Raw genomic sequence first — 6,000 nt, forward strand, 5'->3', positions numbered from 1 at the left:
GCTTATTGAATAAAAAACAAAATTAGATTAAGAAAATACCGTTGTTTTTGTAGAAACCCACATAAACAAAATTCCCATTACAACAACCACAAAAATGTTTGGCATCTTTTTCAAATAATTCAAAATTTTAACAATAGTACAATTTAGGCTATAATTAAAAGTCTAGGCTTATAACCACAAAGATAAACAAAAAATGTAGTCTCCACGAAAAAACGGTGAGTTTCCTAATCTAATCGAAATGAAACTAAAAAAAATATTTGGTCGACAAAATTATCTTTAGGTACACATTAGTAGTAAGTAAGAATTCTTTTTTTGGAAACAAATTACATATTTTGAAACCCCTTTATTTTTTTTTCCTTTCCAATTTCAAAAAACCAAACAACAACTCGCTAAAATACAGCAAAAAGTTTGTCAAAAATGAAAAGAAAACAAAATTGAAAAATTTGAAACAAAAAAAAATCCTTCAAAATTTATGTTAATTGTTAATGCCTTGTCAAAATTTTTGATATCTAAATTTATGTTAAACGAAATTATACAAATGTAACTGATATTTTTGTGATAAGTAAAAGTAAACAACTCAAAATTGTAAATTTATTATTTCCCTTTCGGCTTTATTGTAAATTTGTTTTCGTTTTTATTTTTTATGCGGCCCCTCCACACACTCGACGTTCCACTTTTGCTAATCTTTTGGCCTGTTCTTTAGTTAAAAGTGGAACGTTTTCTTGAACCCCCCAAAAATACAAAATTTTTAAGTGTTAAGTTTCTTTTTAAGTTAACTCTTAGTTTGTATAAAAAAATATTTGGATTAAAACAAAATAGTTAAATTACTTGCAAAACGTTTAGGCAATTTACCAAAAAGGCATCTTAACAATAAACTGTCTATATTTAAAAAAAATATAAAACAAAAACTTTTGGAAAACCCTTTGGATTAAAAAAAAACAAACTAAAATATTTAGGCAAAATTTTAAAATTTAAGAGCGAAAAAGGAAAGCGAAAAACACACACAAAAAGAAAAATTAATTAATCAGAGAATAATTTTTGTTTTAAATGTTTGGAAAAAGAAAATATTTTTTATATTTTATTTAGTTATGATTTATTTAAGTTAATATCTGGCATTTTCGTCTCAGAGGACAAATGAAGCAGATTTGTGTGTATTGGAAAAAGTGGTTATCGATTTGGTGTTTAGAAACCCTAAAATAACTTAGAAATATAGTCCACAAAATTGTTTGGACAATTCTTCAGAAGTTCTCATGCGATACGTACCATTTTTAGGATTTGCCACCTCTGATGTAATTCACGAATATTCGTTGAGTAATTTAGTGACGACATTAAAGTACAATTTTTAGGATTTGTCATCTCTGATCTAATTTACGAATTCACGTTAAGTACTAAAATGGCATGTTATGGCAAAAAAATATAACAGCCCAAAAATATGCTTTAAATTTAGTATTTATCTTCCATATAAATTATTATTTTGAGTTGTGAATATTTTGGCCTTATCATAGGTTCAATTTCAAAAGATAATTTAGCGAAGACTTCTAAGTACCATTTTCAGGACTTGCCATCTCTGATCTAATTCACGAACATTCGTTGAATACTAAGATGTCATGTGATGGCAAAAAATATAACAGCCTAAAAATATGCTTTGAATTTAGTATTGGCAAGTGTTTTAAGAAATCCCTTTATTATCCATTAAATTTATCAAATGTCATCCATATAAATTATTATTTTGAGTTGCGAATATTTTGGCCTTACAGTCGGAAGATCATAGGTTCAATCCCAAAAGGGAATTTAGCGAAGACTTCTAAGTACCATTTTTAGGACTTGCCATCTAAAATGTCATGCGATGGCAAAAAAATATAACAGCCTAAAAATATGCTTTAAATTTAGTAGGATAACTTAGAGTAATAAATTGAATTAACCCATTACGAGATTTTTGAAAAAAAAATCATTTAAAATAATTGTAATAAGAATTCCATAAATATTTAATTTGTTGATTATATTTTTTTAATTTCTTAAAATTTCAAAATTTTCAAAAACAAAAAATAATAAAGAATATTCGTAAAAAATTTCCATTGCAACAAACGGGAATCTCTTCACATTTTCCAAATTTATTCAATTTCAAATGGTATAAATTTCAGTTTTGATTAGAATACAAAATTTCTAATGTTAATTCCTTAAACTTCCTAAATGGAAATAAAAAAGTAAATTTGGACAATTTCGTTTTTTAGGGCTTTTAAATGTAGTACCCTGAGAATATTCAAAAAATTGGATAAAATTTTCACTTTTTCCCCCAATACACACACTGCCAAAAAAAAAACTATGCAACCTTAATTTTTTTAAGCATCACATGTACCAATATTTCCTAACAAGTTCAAATAAAAACCTCATTTTCACAAAGCAACAATATAATAATAAAAATAATGCAACAATATTCAATACAATTTAAAAAAACACCATAAATAATAAAAGTGAATAAACCAAAAACAATTTCCCCCAAACAAAAATGGCGGAAAATATTTCAAGCCTGTCTGGCTTAAAATCAAAAATTCCCTGCTCACAATTCACTTAAAACAATAAAATAAAAAAAAACATGCAGTACAAATCCTTTACAAAAGAACAAATTCTCATTTAGAGAATTTCCATTTTTTTCCAATAATTGTTCAAACTCAATATTTTATTATTTGTGTTTAGATTTTTTTCTCTATTAATTTTGATATATATTTTATTTAAAACTAAAACTCTTTTTTATCGTTAAAATACATTTAACGTTTAAGCTATACCCAAACAAACAAAACAAAAAAAAACAAATTTATTTATAATCTATATTACACAAAATAATTGGATTTATAAGCAACCAAAAAAAAAACAAAACAAATTCATACATACATTCATATACTCATAATGAAAATAATAATTGGAAGAAAACAAAAACAAAAAATAACAATAAAACATATTTTAAAAAACAAAACAAAATTTCTCCAATTGGTTTTAATTGGTTTCACTTTCTTTGGTTTTATTTTTTAACAGATTTTTGTAGAACAAAATTAAACAACAAATTTGGGTAAGATAAGCGATTTCTAAAAAAAAATCTATTCGGCACAAAAAGGCTAACAAAAATCTGTTCAAAATTTAAAAAAAAAAATCTCAAAATTTCAAAAATCTCCTTTATTTTTTACCTTTCTTTGGCAAGTACTTTTTGGTGTAATTCCTCAAAATTTAAACTATTTTATTTTTCATTTCCTTCAAATCAATCACACTCATAATCACCTTTCATCATTACACTTCATTATCTGAAATTATTTTGGAAATATTTCCTTAGAATTGCTTTAACAAAAATCTAGGCAACAATTTTCTTTGGCATTCCAGACTTGCTTTCGAAAACAACAAATTAATGAATTTTTTTTACTCTTCCCATATATATATTTTTTTTCTTATATATAGGTACAGCACGGTAAAGTATTCCATATATATATATATATTAAAATGTCTTTATATACATATATACTCATCACAATAATATATGTGTATTTAATTGTTACATATTTTTTATATAACAAACTACAACAACTTTGGCTTAAATCTTTTGGATAATCAGACAAAATTTGCAAGATTTAAGTTTATCCATACATAAAGAATTTTCGATATACAGAAAAATTCAAAATTTCCAGAAAGAGATCAAACCAAGTTGTGTAGAAAGGAAGTGGAAATGTGTGGGGACAAATAATTCGTCAAATATTTAATATTAAATTGCTTGGCAACTCTAATAAAAAGCTTTCAAACGTGAAACAAACAAATAAAAGCTTTTAATGCAGTTAGAGAAATTTGTAAAGTGTTAAATGTTTTATTTTATTGTAAAGCTTAGTTTAGCCAATCTTATATAAATTTATTTTTATATTTCTAGCATGTGAGCCAAATTAAAAATTTCCTCCACACTTTATGAAAATGTTGTGCTAAAAATTAAGAAATAATCCGAAACCAAATATACAAATTTAAATACTAAAAATTTCTTTAAAATATTTTTAATAGGGTGGAGATTTCATTAATGAGTGGATTTCTGGAATATTTTTGGTTTGTAGTATTAAAAAATTCTAAAGGGAATTTTTCTCTCTACCACAAAAATATTTCGTTCAAAGAAAATAAATACTTTGGCAACCCTCAAACGGCGTTTAAAATGATAAAACTTCAAAAGCTTTTATACACTGAAAAAAATTTAGAAGTTACGTAGAAGAATACTTTTTATAGAAAAAAATTCAAGAATTATATGATTGGTCTGTTCCCGTACTGCAAGAATATATTAGTTCTTACTATTTTTGTCGATATCATAAAGGAAAATGTATTATCGTAGTAAGAAGTGGTAGATTCTTGCAGTACGGGAACAGACCAAAATATTTTTAATATATTCCTAAATATTCGTGTTATGATACACATATCTCTCTGTCCATTTGAAACTTGTTTCAGTGGAGAATTCAAAACACTCTGGAAAATTCGGTATGAAAAAAAAAATCTTTCCTAAATATGAAGCATATTCTCCAGTCGCAGATAATTTCTCAATAAATACATTCCAAAAATGTTTTGTACAATTACTTTTGTGTGGACCGAGTCTTAAAAAGTTATATATATATGATATATTATAGAAATCAGAAACTTCGGAAACCACTCTTGAGATTTTGGAACATTTCCATTGGAATACAATTTCAAACACATAGTTTTTTTAAAAGATCTGCAAAAGGTATTAGAAACTATTTGGACTTTTGGAAGGCTTTTGGAAAATTACTTTAAAAAAAGTCGCAATTCATTTTCTACCAAAACGTGAAATGAAATTTAAGAAATTACCACCTTAAATATAATATTTCACATCAGCCTTTTCTTTGTAGAAAGTTTACTTAAAAAGTGGAGACTCAGAATTTCTCCTCCTGTGAAGTTTTTTTTACAACCTTTAAGGCTTATAAAATTCAAATCACAAACCTTCTTGACTTAATGGCAATATGTCGAAAATGATTGATTTCTGTTATTGCGATCATAAAGTTTCCACTTCTGTCCACAAACAAAAACAAATATATAAGGCTAATTCAACTCACAATCCTTCTTGACTTTTTGGCAATACGTCAAAAAACGATTGATTTCTGTTATTGCCATCATAAAATGTCCACTTCTTTCCACAAACAAAAACAAAAAACAATCTTGGTTTGATCTTAACAATAGCCCAATATAACATTTTTAAATAATTTTTTCAACAAAATAACCGATCGAAACATTTCAAAATCAGAAAAAATAAATATTTTATCCTTGTGTTGACGAGACAAGGTAATGCAGTTTATACTTTGGATTGAACCCGGAACAACAACAACAACCGCTACATAAGGACAATTGTACACAAAACAAAAAACAGCTAGACAAACCAAAAAAAAAATAAAATTTTGTGACCAAAAAACAAAGCCACATTTTTAGAGCCGAAAAGTAACAACACCCAACAGACAAACAAACGAACAGTTACTCCATTTGTTAAACAAAAAATCTTAAAAAAAACATCTACCAAAAAATAGCCACAAAACAACAGTTTTTTAAACCGAACCGAATAAAAAACAATAATAGGACAACAGCAATTGACAGAATTAATCAACCAACCAAGCAAACAGCAAAGACAAGCTAGTATTTCCGTCTTCATTACACAGTAAAAACAAACAAATAACATTAAAATCAAACCAAAATAACAAAACAAAAATAAAAATCCAGAAAAATATTTACAAAATACAAAAATTTAAAGAAAACCAAAAACAAAGTATACGTATATAAATACAATTAATTTTAATTAAATGTCTTATTAACATAACAACAAAACAGATAACAGATAATATTTAAACAAAACCAAAAACAAATTAAAAAAATAGACAGTTTTAATGAAAGTTGATACAAGTTTTCCATTTAAAGCAAATTTGAAAAAAAAAGAAATACAACAACAACATGATATATATGTACTATATATGTACTATATTCCAC

Source organism: Musca vetustissima, unplaced genomic scaffold, assembly GCF_032173495.1.
Source record: "Musca vetustissima isolate MV318-11 ecotype Yass unplaced genomic scaffold, APGP_CSIRO_Mvet_v1 utg14204, whole genome shotgun sequence".
Lineage (NCBI taxonomy): Eukaryota > Metazoa > Arthropoda > Insecta > Diptera > Muscidae > Musca > Musca vetustissima.